This window comes from Protopterus annectens, chromosome 1.part0 (assembly GCF_019279795.1).
Source record: "Protopterus annectens isolate FY-2018-M chromosome 1.part0, PAN1.0, whole genome shotgun sequence".
NCBI lineage: Eukaryota > Metazoa > Chordata > Ceratodontiformes > Protopteridae > Protopterus > Protopterus annectens.
The window spans coordinates 494,089,131-494,106,952 of record NC_056725.1 but is presented as its reverse complement, the minus strand read 5'-3'; positions in this window follow the sequence as shown (position 1 = coordinate 494,106,952).

Here is a 17,822-nt window from a genome sequence, read left to right as displayed (position 1 = left end):
TCACACTAATGTTATACAAATCCACAAGAATTGCCAGTAAAGATACAAGAAAAGCTTTGTGTAATAGCCTTCCTATATTCCCTTTACTTTCAGTCATACTATTTCATGATATATTGCTTTCAGCACAAAGTTCTTGTATATCAGTTATGGCTTAGTGGTAAGTAATGCAGACTAGTGTTTCCAAGGTCCTAGGTTCAAGACTGACAGAGGAATTTTATTTTGCTGCTGAGCAGACTACAGGCCTTGTCATTCAGAGTGACTAAGGCACTTTTAAGCAGTTGTAAGCGGGTTAGCGTTGGTTTGCGCGGAGCTCACGCATACGCACTGTCACTTAGCTTCACACACACACGCTTAGCTAAGCGCACACAAGCTCACACCCGCTTACAACTGCTTAAAAGTGCTTACTCTCGCACACACCCGTGCTTATTTCTTTGAAAGAAAAGAAAATGGGGAGATAGGACAGTGGTGAAAAAGGGGGCACAAAGAGGGTAGGACAGTAGGAAAACAAGCTCGGGATTTGCAGGAAGGATGTAGGAAAGGCCCATAGCTGCCCATTTCTTTATCAGCAACAGCTGTGCATATGTCTGTAATTTGATGTGAAATTTGAAACCTTCCACCCCTGAGAGAGGGGTGAGGACAACAAAATATGTTGTACAGCCAATTGTAATTTCCACTTTACATGTCCAGCAGACATGTTTGCAAAATGGGCAGCTATGTATGGGGCGTAATTTTTTTTGCGGGAACAGAGTGCCCTTTTTTTTTTCCAGACGAGAGTGGAATGTGAGGTACAGGAAGTAGGTATATTTGGGGAGGTAGGTAGGGGAGGTTGACAGACAAGACAAACAAGATGCATACAGGGGCGGAGTATGACACATGTGGGGGGGAACGCAGTTGACGGGGATGGATGTTGGGATATCATGAGCCCATGAGCCCACAGATGGCAACAGTGGAACTGAGATCCCCACCCATGGGCAGTTGCCACTGTGCCTTCACAGCCCAGGACGGGGCTGTGCTGGGGGCTGTGTAGGATGGGCAGCAGGGACACCCGTGAGTTGTGCCACCCGAGCCTGAAGCTGGCATAGGGGTTCAAGCACAGAGTGCCTGATCTCGCTACGCACCACAGACCGGACACTTTGGAGGGTGAGTGGACGGTCTCCTCCAGCCACGCTTGCAGAGGGGGGACGAGCCCTATCCCCTGCAGCGCTTCCACCCGAAGGTGGCACAGGGCCACCGGAGGAGGTTCCGGCCTGGGCACTAGTGCCAGGTGCACTCGCCAGCTGAGGTGGGTCCGCTGGAACCCGCCTTCCCTGTTGTCCTATGTTTAGAAATATTTTATGACATTTTGGGTTAGTAACAAACAATACCATTCCAAATTAGTTGTAACAGCATGCATCAGTATTCCCATTAACCAAACACCCATGAATTCCAAACATTGAACAGCAAGCATAACACATGCATATTTTGAACAACAGTACACAATCCAACAGCATGCAGGGTCGATTGATGGCAACAGGCCATCAGGTTTGGATATGTGAACAGGGCACATGCAGCAACGTACATGCAAATATGTTTGAACCAACAGGACAAATGTCCATAGGATTTGATTGTGAATACACATACCCAGTTTGTTGTGGAATGGCATTATTTGTGAATATAGGGTAGGGTGAAGAAATATTTCATTAACAACTTCAACTACATATACATATGCTGTACATCTCTAGTAGCTGCAGATATATATACCCTACAGGTCTTAGTACAGTTTCCTATATGTAACCTTAGGAATGTTGGTGATGGGACTGTTACTGCTACATTAATATACATTGCATTTTTATTCATACACATTTCATATTTGGCTATGTTCAGGTACAGCATCCTGCTACATTTCATTTATATGGCTCTAGACAACTGTGGATGTTCATTATTTCAGACAACCATGCTATCTCCATATTGCAAGGGTACAGCAACATATACAAATTGTGCGACAGACACATTACAGCTTCAGTACTTTATTTCAAACATTTCACTTTTTGGTTGTGGCTGTCTCATTCATTTCATTATGTACTGACTGCAGTATACTTTATCCAGAAGTTATAACAGCTTTCTTGGTCGATTCATACCTCTTTCTCACACTCTCACTTGTTTTATTTTTACAATTAAAGATGTTACTTTATTCTAGGCGTTATTAACATGTCATACTTGATTACAACATTCCTTTTCAACAGACTCACTTGTTTCATATGGCAGATTTTCTAAGGGGATGTATTTGACACATGTCTATTATCTTTAGCTTGTTTACCACTGATTTTCAGGCTGCTGCAGGTTATCTGATATTACACTTCAGGTGGGTAATCACTATTTCAGACTTGTTTACTTTTTATTTCTGGATTACAGGCTGCATCACTTATCTAATCATACAGTACTAGCAGAATCTTTCTTCTAGTGTTATTTGAACTTTATTAATATGTAACTACAGTGAACTCTTTTACAAGCTGTCTCACTTATATTGTATAACAATTACAGAAATATAATTACTAACCTGCCTGGTGGCGCAACCGCTCCAGCCTATCACCATAGGCTCACCGATTCAAGGAACGCACACCTGCAGCTGTAATATAAATGAAGTAATATTGGAACATACACCTCCATAATATCAGCTGGGATAATTCCTTACATACATAATTACATGGATACTTAGTAGTGGGGCATTGGGCATTTGCCGGGCCTCCTGGATCCAACGGTTCAGTTGGTCCTGCTTCCGTCTCTTCAGGTCCGCATGGTGGTGATGGACCTGTTCACTAGTCCTTGGTATGCCCGTGGCACTGGTGAGATCATGTGCCAACTGGTTCACGCCTCTGCCTTATATGCACCCCACAGAACCTGGCCCTGCATGAGTTGAGCCTCATGATCGTGGACTAGGAGCCAAACCATGTATTTGGACTCCTCAACACCCCACCTCTGTGCTCGAAAGCGACTACTCTCTCCTACACCTGCCATCCTGACTGCAAATAGGTTCCACAACCAGTTATGCTGTGTATTCCCGTCTATGGGGCTTATATATGCCGTTTTCCCCACACTTATCTGTGATTGGCCATTTTGGAATTGTATCAGCTTCACAAAACCTGCTTTGTCATGCTTCTATTTCCATTCATTCCTATATATATATTCTAATACTGCATTTTTCAGTACAGCTGTCATGGCTTAGTGGTTCAGTACTTTGACTATGATGCACAGTATCCTGGGTTTGAGCCTGGGCATTGCTTTTTTTATTTTACTACTGTCTAGACAGGCTAGGAGGTGTGTCTGTTTAAAGGTGGCTTTCATACAGGTTGCTCAACATTGCCCGGCGGTAAGCCGGTTGGCGCGCTGTGCAGCTCCGCGCAAATGGGTTATGCTGGTTAACGGGTTATTTGGCTATGAGCACGCATATTACGCTGTGTGAAATGTTGCGCAACTACGGGCACACACTTTCAGTGTGTTAAAGCACTGCTCAACTACGGACACTCCTATTACACCTGTTAAACCACTGGTCACCTTTGGGCAAACATACTCAGCTTGTTAGAGCGCTACTCAGCTATGGGCACTTATAAAATATTTTATTTTTTTATTGTGTCAGATTTCTTCATAAATACATGGCCCATTTCATTGCATTTTACTTAAATTATAATTGTATATATATGCATATATGCCAGGGGATTGTTTCGTGCTTATTTCACTAAAAATAAAAAATGATGTTGTTGGGGCTAGAACCGTGACTGCCTCCTCTTTGGCTGACGTCTCTACCGCTACGCTATTGCTACTTGGCTTATTTTGCATATTTAGAGTGTATATGGTTTTTCAATGACTGCTAACTGTGGCTGAGCGAAGGGCACACCTGCGCAAACGAGCGCAATTACAGGCAAACATTTTTGAAATAAAAAAAAAAAAATTAAAATGTTCATTTTTACGTTTTACATTTCAGTTGGGTTAATAGTCTGTAGGGGCATGTGTGCTGTTGTGTTTCTTGACATTTCCGCTGACTCGCTTGTGGGAGTTTCCTTTTGGGACTGTAATTCTTCTGGGGGCGTGTCCCTTTGCAGGTCTCGCCATGCGGACACGCCCCCAACATTGCTACACGGACCGTGTTAGCCTAGGGTGTGATTCAGCATGCCCTCATGAATATGCATGGCATGCTGACATCACCCCATTTAACTGCAGCCTCCGTGTAAGACTTGCTAACTCTTATACAGAGGCTTCATGAATCCTGCAGAATCTGTCCGCTAAACAGGAGAAGGTGTTTTATTTCAAAGGTTTCATCAGGGGTGAACCAAGATGAAATTGAACCTTTTGTTAGACGGGGAGCTAATTGCCCTGCCTAAGAACTGAACAATGATACTGTGATCTAGGTGCTAGGGAAATTATCAGCATATTTTGCTGGAGGTGGTTTGTAGGGCTGACTGCCACATCCCAACACCAGAGTAAACACACAAAACATATGACATTACACATTTCAGTGAATGTACAGATAAGTCAAGCATACAAAACATCACTAATTGCACAAACTCTTGTCCAATTTGTAAATTAGATTTAATGTATGCTGGGGTCAAATAAAGCCTTGTCTTTTGCTGAACAGAATATGGATGTCACACAAACTAAGAAGAAATGCTATCCACGTTTGCTAAGTGATACAAAATAAGCACATGTAGCATGTCTTATTTAAAAATGAGTACTGCAAGGAGCAATCACATCCAAGGTACAGATGCAGTCCCCAAATCAGTCAATTAATCAATCCATTCCAGAGCCAGGAGACATAGCAAACCTCCTGGCTGATAACTACAGCTCCAAATGTATCCCTCAACCTCCACTCAGGAAATATCATCAAATATAACTCCCCCTGCTATCACTAGGGAAAAGGTACTTAATGCTCTCTCTAAGACCAAGAACACTGCATCAATGGGCCCAGACAATATCCCAGGATGCCTTCTAAATAGCATGAAACTTGATCTATCAGGGCCTCTGGAATTACTATTTAACTGTAGCCTCCAAAACAGTTTCATGCCTCATGAATGGGGAAAGGAAACAGTCATCCCACTCCACAAACGTGGGCCCTCTACAGACCCTGGAAACTACAGACCCATAAGTCTCACTAGTCTTGTATGTAAAGCCATGGAATGAATTATCATGGAGATGATCAATAGAGATATAGTAAACCTCCAGACAGTGGATCCAACACAGTTTAATTTCATCAAGGGCAGATTATGCCTACTCAGCCTGGTGGAATTCTTTGAAAAGGTCACCAAAGTAATGGATGAGGGAAAATTTGTTCACACTGCCTACCTTGACATGGCCAAGGCATTTGACACAATAACCCATTAGGGCATTGTTGACAAACTCATGAGGTTCGGTACAAACCTGTATGTCACCTGGTGGATAGCCAACTGACTCACAGACAGGACCCAGGAAGTTAGAATTGGGGAGTCCAACTCTACAAAGAGGCCAGTCACAACTGGAGTCCCTCAGGGATCAGTCCTTGGACCGCTCCTTTTTGGCATTTACTTCTCAGAAGTCAAGGCCAATGTCAGTAGTCTCTGGCTGGCTAAATTTGCAAATGATTGTAAATTAGGAGCTGTCATTGACTCTCACACTGACACAAATACTTTCCAGGAGGGTCTGACACAGACAGATAACCTTTGTCAGAGCCATGGACTAAACCTAAATGCCAAGAAATTCATAATAGTATCCTTTGGGAAGTCATCCATTCCTGGTGACTATCATATTAAAAACACACCCCTTAGAGCTGACCCAGTAGTCAGGGATTTAGGAACACACATAGTAATCACCAGAATTACCCATTCTAAAGACTTAAACCTTGCCTGTGATATAAATAGGTCCTGATAAATAGGACCTGATAAATAGGTATGTATTCCAGAGACTATGGCATCTATGGAACAGGGTCCCCATCATTGTGAAGCAGAGTTCCTAACTAACCCAATTCAAGTGCAGCTTGGACAATTGGATGGGAAACCAGAAATTCATCACTGGTTTGCCACCCATGCTTCTAATGGACACAGGTAACCTGTACATGGTTCATCTTACAAACCCCTGCTTACACTTATCAAGGGTATCAGAACTTGTCAGAGATTTGGGATGCATGGCTAGGCTTAAAAAGGCCCTCATGGTTGTTAGCCTAGTAAACATCTATGAACCTATGAATTGGTCTGTATTTATGTGTCAATAGAATGAGGCATGTTACAGAGGAAGTACAAACAGATAACTGAAAAACAGCTCACAAAAAAACAATAAATCCCTAAATGCTGTGAAGGGTGCACATCAATTAAAAAGGCCCCTAAAAGGCTTGGTAAAAGAAGTACATTTTCAGGCAGCTCCTAAAGCTAAACATACATATTCACTATCAAATCTGACACAGGAGCAAAGCCCACATGTCAGAAGCATGACTGGAAAAAGATTTGAGCCCAGAAGATTCAAACTTAAATCTGTGGACCACCGGCAGTCGTGAGGCATATGAGCAGTGTGTTCAAGAATGCTGATAAAACTCAATAGTGTGCTTCAGATCCTGGGTCCTTAGTCATATAAAGGCTTATGTAAAGTGCTTAAATATTATCACTAGGATTTGAAAAGTCAATAAGTGCTTTATACTAAACCAGTACAATGAATGCAGGCCAAGTGTATTATGGTTATAAACCTAGAGGCCCCAGTAAGGAATCTAGTTCTAGACATTCTTGCAGCCTGTTGAGCTCAATGTTTGGGACCACACATGAGTAGGAATAGGTAAGGAAGGCTGCACAGTCACTGGTAACTCCTCTGGTGGAATAAAGTGTTTATTTCAGGTCGTATTCTTGAATTGGTGATAAAACTGGATGATGGCTGAAAACTGGTCTTGAAAAAACAGTGCCGACTCTCTGAGGTTATGTGCCCTCAGTACAGACTCCATCCTTTCATCACTGTAGACAATGCAGAAGTAAGAAGAGGAGCTGAAGAGGGCCTATTAAGTGGCATGAAAAGCTACAGTGCCTAACTTGTTTGGGTTCAGAAACTGAGCCCAGTACTGCCCATCCATGTTAGTGTATCCTACAAACAGTTCTTTAGTGGAGCTGAGTAATTCACATGTTCCTGGGGGAGGAGAGGTATAGCTGAGTTTCATCAACACAGCTATGGTGCTGTAAATGTCTTCTCTTAACTAGGTCATCAAGTGACATCCAATATACAGGGAACAGTGGTGGACCCAACATGAAGCTCTGTTGGACCCAAAACTAGTAGAGTAAGCAGAGGAGAAACTAAACAGAGAAAGTAGGTATCCCATTCACCCCTGAGTGGTGTACCATTCAATGACTGTACCAGAGACCCCACAATAGGTCTTTAATCACTGTAGAAGGGTTGGGTGATCAACTATGACAAATGTGGCAGACAGGACAAGGAGGATCATCACTGAATAGTACTTTTCTGATCTTATGCCACTAGGAGATCACTGAGAATTTCATTGAGAAGAGCCTCAGTGTTGCAATGAACTTAGAAACGGATCCTAAAATCATAAGAATCAAGAATGGAAACAAGCTACTTATTTTCACCTTCTCTATCATTATATCAATTAAGGGAAGGTTAGAAATGGGCAGTATCCTTCCGGAACACCTGGAACCAAGGTCTGATTATTTATAACTGCTATAATTAACTCCTCTTTTAAATGAAATGGAAGCATATCAGTTCTCAAAAAGTATCAGACAGTTCTGAAGATAATGGCCCAAGAGTACTAGACAAGACATTAATAGCCTAGTGAACCTTGGTTCCAACCAACTAGTAGTGGGTACAGACTTGGAATCATCTGTGTGAATTTTGCAAAATTAATATCACAGAACTCATCTTAGACTCATTCTGTCTGTCATGGCCAAATCTAAGCCAACTGTACACTCCAAGAAGTGCATACTACTTAATGGAAGCCACCATATCTGTGAAGACTTGTGCAGGCTGTGACACCCCACCTCTGGGACAGTAATCAAGGAGCCTCAGTCCTCACCACTGGCACCTGTGAGGAATGTTCACTGGGAGGACAACAGGTACACACACTATCTCCAGATGCAGCTCTCTGCATCAAGCACAATTTCCCTTAAGAGCACACAGGGAACACAGTCAGTTCTGGGGCTGGTTTCTCTCTATTTCTCCAGATCCCCAGTAAGACTCCCACTGGCACAACTATAGAGTCAAGTCTTTAGACAGGGATCGAACCCATGTCCTCCAACACTCTCTCCAGTGCTTCATGTCCCTGCTCAAGTAGCTGACACATTCTCTTTGAGATTTGATTTGCGCACACACACACACACACACACACACACACACACACACACACACACACACACACACACACACACACACACACACACACACACACACACACACACACACACACACACACACACCTGGGAAAGGCTGGTACAGGTTTACTAGCTATCCCTCCTTTTGCCCAGACTGTAAGGTAGTTATCACTGCAACCAGAACCCCTCACCAGCTGAAAACCAGATTTTCATGTCCTCAGGAAAAGTGCTAAGGGCTTGGTCCCTCACCAAAAGGTCTGCCAGCCCTTCAAAAGTGGTGACCTGACACCCACATATGAAAATAAGTGCTTAACTCAGCAATATAGTCACACACACTTTCATCTGCCTTGCGTTTATGCTCACAAAATGTTTTTTGTATAACCTTCAGGTGTTAACTTAAAACACTCTAATAAACATTTCTTTACTTTGGTATAGTCTAAACAATCAATATCAGACAATTTAGAAACAGCAATTACACCTCTACGATGGAATAAGGGGATAAGAAACTGTACTCAGAGCCCCCGGTCAACATTATACTGTTTGGATACTCTTTCAAATATATGAATAAAACTATCAAAATTATCACATTCTTGGTACTGAGGAAGTATTTTACTGACCTTTATTGCTTCTGGGGTATGGTTACTCCCTTCCCTATTACCTCCATGACCCTGATGAAGAGTCATCATTTCTTTTTCATGTTGTCGCTGCCTCTCATTTTCTTTAGTTTCCAGACATCCCAGTCTCCCTGCTGATTCTAATTTCATCTGTTTATCCTTTTTTTCAGCCTCCAAACACTGCAGTCTCTTTGCTGATTCTAGTTCCAAACATTTGGCCTCCAGTTCAAGTGTCTAACTCCAGATGGATTTTAAGTCCTCTGAGGAAAAGTTGAACTGTCCATTTTCTGAGGGCTGTACTTCCCCAAGGCCAGTCTGGCTGTCTTCCTGGTTGCTGGTCTGTGAAGCTTCTGTGATTAAGACTGCAATCATTTCCCCTTTAGACAGGTTGGCATACATCAGTCCTCTGGCTTGGCACAGCTCAGAGAAATGGCTCCTTGTCAGCTAGCTATAATCCTCCACTGACATCCTTGCCTGCTCTCCCTGACTAACTAAGCTAACAAAAAATAAATAAAACTATTGTGTTATGAAACTCTGAATGTCTACCATGTGGCTGCTTGAGAGTTCAAACACCTTCTTTAGTGACTACTGCTTACAGGCTACAGGAGTTCAATATCTACACCACTGTTCCTCAATATGTAATGTGGTGATTCCAGCACTGCCAACCAATACGTGATGCCCCACCTCTGGGCCAGTAATCAAGGAGCCTCAATCCTCACCACATGCACCTGTGGGGAACGTTCTCTGGGAGGATAACAGGTACACACACAGTATCTCCAGATGCAGCTCTCTGCATTAAGCACAGTCAAGCAATATTTCCCTTAATAGCACACAGGGTACACAGTCAGTCTGGGGGCTGGTTCCTCTCTTTCTCCAGATCCCCAACAAGACTCCCACTGGCACAGCTTTAGAGTTGAGTCCTTAGCCAGGGTCCAAGCCAAGTCCTCCAACACTCTCTCTGTCCAACCAGTGCTACGTGTCCCTGCCCAAGTAGCTAACACACACTCTCCTTGAGATTTGATTTGTATATATACACACATACACACACACACACAAACACACACACACACACACACACACACACACACCTGGGAAAGGCTGGCACAGGTTTAGTAGCTATGCCCCCTTTTGCCCGGACTATAAGGTAGGTATCACTCTCACCAGCTACTTTAAGGCCCTTAACAAAGGGTGTCCAATTTTACTGTGTAATATTAATACTAACACAAATGGTAGTTTGACCAAGAGCAATGCTATTAGGAGTGCTGTAGATTTATCCGTCTGCTACTACTGTCACCAGCAATGGAGAATAAGGGTAAAACATGGCCAGCCAGATGCAGAAAACTCAGATCTCCTTACATAGACAGCCATATGAAGCTGGGTGAGGTCCATGCAATCCAAAAGCAGAATCAAGTGCTCCTATGTGCCACTGCAACCTGAAGTACGAAAATGGAACTTCAGACAAGTTGCTGAAGCCAACAAGTAGAACTGTTAAAAGAGCCGAGCAGTCATTTTTAAGCACTAGGCTGACCTAGAAAACAGGATGAGCCATTAAGACAAGTCTTCGCTAAAATAAGTTTGAATTTCTCACAAAAGCGTTGTATTGCAGAGGATAAGCAAATACCAAATCATTGTCAAAGGGCAGCATGTGTGTGTGTTTGGGGGGGGATTACAGATGACTTGGATACACACCTCTCAACTGTACCTCATTATGAGGAATGTTTCTTACTTTGAGTCTGAAAAATTCCATGCTCCATAGTGAAAGGGTCTATCATATATTCATTAAGATTTTTTAACAAATAACCATAGAAAATGCTGTTAACTCATCAAAATATTTTTTTTATAAGTATGAAGAAACAGTTAATGCCCATGTTGTGACCTTCCTAGTTGAAGTCAATCGTGTTTTACATTTTGCCCAGTTGTTCCACATTGTGACAGGCACTGTTCCACATTATGGTGATGGAAGGATGAAAGCTATGCTTTGATGGATAACCTTCATATGTAAGAATTCTCTGAAATAAGAATGTAACAAAAATTCACAACACTACAACCCCCCCCCCAAAAAAAAAAAAGATAATACAAAGTAGTGCAAATTTCCAGTGCGAGTGGAAGAGTCTAACATGCTTGTAATGCATGTGAGGACAGTAAAAATAAAGGTTAAATGCAAGATCCTTCTACACTTCAAAATGCTAATTACTACATAAACAGCATTGCCTGACAGAAAGAATAACTTTGTTATGATTTAAATAACCTACAATGCATACTAACAGGAATGGTCAACCTTTATCAAAAAAAAAAAAAGTATGTAAAATATGTAATAAGCTCAAAAACATCAAGTAAAATAACTAAGCGGTAGAATAAGATAAAATCCAGCATTTTGCAAAGCACAGACAAGGAATCTCTAGCAATTACATTGCTGGGCACGCTGCCTCGTACAGTTTGCTATGTGGTAAATGACCATCAATGATGTAAATAAGTACTGCATAATTCATATAGGAGATGGGAATCTTTGATAGGTCAGTGGCAAGAGGCTGGCACAGGTGGTCTTGCCTCACTGTAACTATTTAATAAAATAATTGTGAGGATCTGTTGAATGGCAAGACATTTAATCAGACAGTAGGCCTTGTTAAGCCACTGGGATAATGGTATGGTACCTGCCACTTGCCACTGACCTGTCTGTATTAATACATGGAAAGCATTTCACACTGTACATGCACAGCACTTATCTATTGTTGGCAGGATTGTGATTAATGTTGAATAAGAAATGAGCCATGTTAGCTGCGATCTTGACACAATATGAATTTTACAGGACTGCAGTGAAATTCAGCCCCTGCTACACCTCTGCAGACTTAATTCTTTGTCTAACCTTGGGTTTTTGTTTCCTGCATTTAACAGTTGCCTGTGTGGTGTCATCAGGCTTGGTCTTTATTACTTCAGGATTGCCACTTTTACTGACAGAAGGGAACAGGTGACAAGGTTCAGATCATAATAGTAGCTGCTAGTGACTGATGTGTTAGTTGGCTTTTGCAGGTGAAACCTCACAGCGCTGTATCTGAAATTATATTCTTAAGAAGATGTGGCAGTCTGATTCTTTTTTACCTTCTAAGCTCCTGCTTTCATACCTTAAAGTCTTCTTTTGAACTTGTTGCCACATAGCATTTTACATATTGAAGTTTGGCATGAAGAATGTCAGGACAGCTGTATACAACACCTAATATATTTCAAAACATACATGACATTCCTTCTACTCATTGTGCTGTTTTTGTTGTTTCATTTATAGCCAAACTGGAAGCAAAGTTCTCTTCACCCAAGACTGGACTAGACAGTCAAGAGGAGAAGGTAAACACTTGCACCACACCACACTTATCATATAGTCCCTCAAAACCTATACCACCAAAACACACACACAGAAACACAAAACACAGACCTACATTCGTGGAAGCTCTCAAAAAAAATCTACCCAAGCAACAGGGACCTCCAAAGCAGAAACGCAAGCAACCTCCTCCCCCAACACAACCCAAATGACACATAGCCCACAAACTCAGTGTGCCACTCAACCACAGCCCATAAAGCATAACAACGTACCCAACACAATAGTCATAGGTGACTCTATAGTCAGGCACACTGATGTTCCAGTCACCAGGCTAAACAAGGAGAAAGTTACTGTCAGATGCCTGTCGAGTGTCAGGATCTGCCACATAACGCATGCACTCAGATCACTCCACAAGTACAAATATGACTCTGTCATTGTCCATGTTGGTGTGAATGACCTGAGACATACCTCCCTGGACTACATGAAAAGAGACATGGAGGAGCTGTCTGATCTTGTAGCCCAGTCAGGTATGACCCTAGCCCTGAGTAGCATCCTGCCATCATCCAGAATGATACCACAGTACAAGGACAAAATGATTGACTTCAACAATTGGCTAAGCTTCTGGTGTCATTCTATGGGGATCCAGTATCTGTCTACCTGGGATGACATGATCGACAACCCACTTTGCTTTATCAGAGATGGCCTGCACCTGTCGCACTTGGGATTCCGGTTACTGGCTAAAGCTCTTGCCACCCCTATAGTGCCTTTTTTTAAGCAAGATTCAAATGACAAATTCACCATGGTAACAGCTACAAGCAAGCAACATCTGAGGGTAATGCTATTTAATGCTAGAAGTCTAAACCTCAAAATGTACTCACTTGAGGCACTCCTTAAAATGGAGAACATCAACATATGTGCAGTGACAGAGATCTGGTTCAAGGCTCCAGAGAGCACCCCTGCATTACCAGGCTGTAATTCATACCACACCTTTTGGCCACCTAACCTGGACCGAAGCACTAAACGTGGAGGCGTGTCCATATTCATTAAGGATATCCACACCTCCAGGCTAGTTGCTCAGCATAATGCATCCGAGATTATCCAAGTGCAACTAACTCTGGGCAAGACTGCAATCCAAATTGTAGCTTGCTACAGATCCCCAACCATGCCCCAGGATTCCCACTCCTCATTTCTTGATACACTGAAAAATATTAGGATACAACCTAACACCCTAATAATGGACAATTTCAACTACCCCACCATTAACTGGGAAAACTACTCATGTACCAACTCTTGTGCTCAACGTTTTCTGGAATTCATAAATTCCAAATGCCTTGGATCAACTTATCCACACCCCCACCAGGGGAAGCAATATCCTAGACCTGGTCATTACCAACATGGGCAACTGGTGTTCCACACCAGAGGTCAATTCCTCGTTGGTCAGATCCGACCACAAGCAAATCACCCTAGATATCTGCATCCCACCCCCACCTTCCATTAGGGAAACCGCCATAAAAAATTTCTCCAAAGCCAACTTCACACTTCTTAAGACAGAAGTGGCAAACTTAACGACACCCATGCTGACGGACAATAGAGGTACGACTGCTGAATCCCATACAATTGCACTTTATAAGCACTTACAAGCGTGCCCTAACAGAACCAAGATGCTATCCTCCAAAAAAGGAAGCCAATCTGGTGGTCCCCTGCCATAAACAAACTCTACAACAGAATAAAGAAACTGTTGCAAAAAAGAGTAAAATCCCATGATTGGAGGAACTCCGTGGTCAGCCTCAGTAAGAAGCTGAGATCCCTCACAAAATCCTGCAAATCTAGTTACGAAAACAAAATCACCACTGATTCTAAAGACAACCACAAAGCATTCTATAGCTATGTCAAGAATCTCAATGGCGACACTCAGATCTGCTCTGAGTTACAGCACAATGGCACTAAATATACAGAACCAACTGATATTGCCAACATCCTGGCAGATAGGTTCAGTGTTAACTTTACCCCTCTCTCATCCCCTAAAGGGCCCATCTCTATACCTGAAGAATGCAAAGTTCCTGTAATCACGGCTGCACAGATAAAAGACACACTCTCCAAAGCCAAGAGCGCAGCATCCATGGGACCTGACAACATCCCAGGCTGTATTCTACATGAACTACAGAATGAATTGGCACTCCCACCTAAGTACCATGTTCAATCATAGCCTCACCTTAGGCTTTGTGCCCACTGAATGATGCACAGCAATGGTTATCCCACTCCACAAAGGGGGAGCCACCACATATCCTGGGAACTACCTCTCCATTAGCCTGATGAGCCTAGTCTGCAAGGCTATGGAACATACCATCATGGAACTTATAAGCAATGACATTGGTAATTTCCAAACTCTGGACCCTACCCAGTTCAGGGTTGTAAAAGGCTGATCATGTCTCCTAAATCTGATAGACTTCTTTGAAGCGGTCACCAAAGCCATTGATGAGGGTAAGGTGGTTCACACAGCCTATCTAGATCTCACCAAGGCTTTCAACACCATCCCCCACTCTGGAATTATATATAAAGTCACTAAACTAGGTATAAATCCCTATGTCACAAGATGGGTTGCCAACTGGCTCACTGACAGAACCCACACTGTGAAAGTAGCAGAATCTAAATCCATCTTCAGACCAGTGACAAGTGGAATACCACAGGGTTCAGTCCTAGGTCCTCTCCTGTTTCATATCTACTTCTCTGAAGTACAGGTTAGCGCAGAAGGTCTTTGGCTAACAAAGTTTGCAGTTGACTTTAAACTAGGAGCCATAATTAAAACTCCTAACGATGTGGACATCCTACAAAAGGGCCCCACTGAGACAGATGCCTGGTGTCAAAGCCATGGCCTCAAACTCAATGCCAGAATGTGCATTGTCATCCCTTTTGGTAAAATCTCTGTACCCATAAACTACCACATAGGCGGTAGTCTACTTAACACCAAGTGTGATAAGAGACCTTGGGACACAGGTGGACAGTAGTCTCTCCTTTGATAATCACATCGCCTCAGTAGTCAGGAAATCCTTCTACGTGGCACACCTAATCACAAAAGGTTTCTCATCCAGGAAAAAAGAGGTCATTGTTCCCCTCTACTCATCACTCATTAGACCCATTATAGAGTACAATGCCACTTTTGGTGTGTACCTCACAAGACATCTACAACAACTGGAAAGACCACAGAAATACCTCACAAAGAGGATTACTGGCCTCAAACAGATGCCCTATGCAGACCGTCTCAAAAAACTCCAGCTTTACTCTGTCGCATATCGGCTACTCAGAGGCGATCTCTGCCTAACATACAAAGCTATATCAGACCCAGAACTTTTGGACATGCTCCACTTAAAGAAATCCAAATCCCTCTGAGCTACACGCTCTGGGGATCTAAACCTTGTCACCACAATAAACAGAACATGGTGGAGGGATAGATTCCTGTCCCGGAGACTTCTCATACTCTGGAACAAACTACCTAGCTATATCTAACAAAAATCCTCATTAGCACTCTTCAAAAAAATCTTCATGATTGGATGGGAGATAGGAAATTCACCCCGGGGATGGGATCATTTCTGTGGCTCTGCTCGACAGGGGCACAGGAAAATAATTTTCTTGGGTGGCAAAAAACAGGGTACCATTTGGCTAAGCTTATATAGGCTGTAGGGCCAATAGCCTAGTACCTACCTATGAACAATATGTGGGATTACCAGGATAACATTGTAAAATCAAGACTGACAACTTTGACAAGCACCTTTCTAATGGAAGAAAGGTCTTCACAGTCTTGTTAAACACTTTTAGTCTTTATTATATTCTAGCCTCTTGCTAGTGCATAAACAGCAGATACCAAACAAAAGCAATGAGTGGGTTAACCTGGTTTGAGTGAAGTGTATTACAACTTTTAAAGCTATTACATGAACAGAGATAATGTTTTTTTTCTGTCAGTTGTCTTGGAGCAGTAGTGTGTGTGTTAAGTTTTCAGAACAAACACTTTCCACTCCAACTTCTTTCTTTTTTTCCACTCTGTCTGTAACTGGTAGTACATACATAGAGTGCATAAAGCTCCAGGTACTATAAAAAGTAGGCTTGGGTCTCTCTAAACATAATCAGGTAGTTTTATGTCCTCAGACTGGATACTGAGACCATCTGTCATGCTTTAGTTTGTTCCACTCGAGATGAATTTCTTGACATCCATTTTTCAATCATATAATAACTTAAGATCAGACATCTGACCATAATCCTCTAAGTAGTGCATGGAGCATGGTGATTGCACTCCCATATACAGAAAAAGATAAATCAGTTAAGCATTTCTGTAGCATGAGACTCAGATCTAACAAATGTTAAGCACCCCCCTGCTTCAGTTGTTAAGATCAGGTGTCACTTTCGGCAGTTAAACTTGCCATTACGGACCAACAAATGGCAGAGGCAGAATAAAAGCGGATTTGCTTCTGCCTGCTGACTGTGCTGTTAATGTGTCCATGACTCCTAATGTAACAGAATCTCTTACAGTGTCTTTCTGATAGCACATATGGCTTCGCAAGCTGGCAAAACACACAGTGTTTTTTTTTTCTTTTGTAGCTAGTGTTACATGGCATAGATAAAGCTCCATGTACTACAAAGAATTAAGATCTGGTCTCCAAGGTGAATTTCTTGGCATCCATGTCACATAAGAAGTCAATTATGATTGGTGACAGACTTATAATCCTCTATAATATAATGTGACTTTAAGTCATAATATCTTTAGGGGGTTTATTTTCATTTGAAGTATGTTCATGACATAGTCCATGCTTCTGCCAATGTGCTATTTCTGTTTATTGCAATTTTATACTCACAGAATTTTCTTATTACTATTTTTATTGTATTAATGCTGTACAGCATTTTTGTAATCTTTATTGATGTACAGTGCTAGCTATTTAAACTCTTTAATAAACTTGAACTTCTGCAACCCCAGCAATGCTCTAATGTGGTGCATCAGAGCTATTGTTCATGATTGTCCTGGTTGTGCTATGAGATACTGACTAGTTCTGTGAAGCAGAGACCAGCAGGTAGTACTATCGGTCATATCAAGGACAATGCTGCATCAGGTTAGTTTAGAACAGGATATACTATATTGTCTTTCTCAGCAAAGCAGCCAGCACTAGTGACCCCTGCCTGTAGTGGACACCTTCTCCATGTATACCTCTCAACTGTCTTACAGGGACACCCCTAACTGTTTCACAAACATTTGCTCCATCCCTCATAAAACTGGAAATTATTTTGAGAAGTTCTAATCCAAAACACTTCAAGGCACAAGTTAGGGCCCTTGTCTTGAAATCTAGACTGCGTCATTGCATTTTCTCACCAGTCTAAATGTTAAACAATCTCATTCCAATGGCTGCAGACTAGCAGCTACAACCACATCCACTATGTCCATTTTTCCTGTATTGGACCATCAGCAAAGTTTCATTATCTTTAGCCACTCAAGTGCAATACCTGGGCATACTGTTGTTTACATTCTATCTGTTGGTAGCAACAAGCCATATACTACTGCACCTAAAAATAAACATGTAAATGATTTATGTTTAATTACTCATTGGCTGCCAGAAT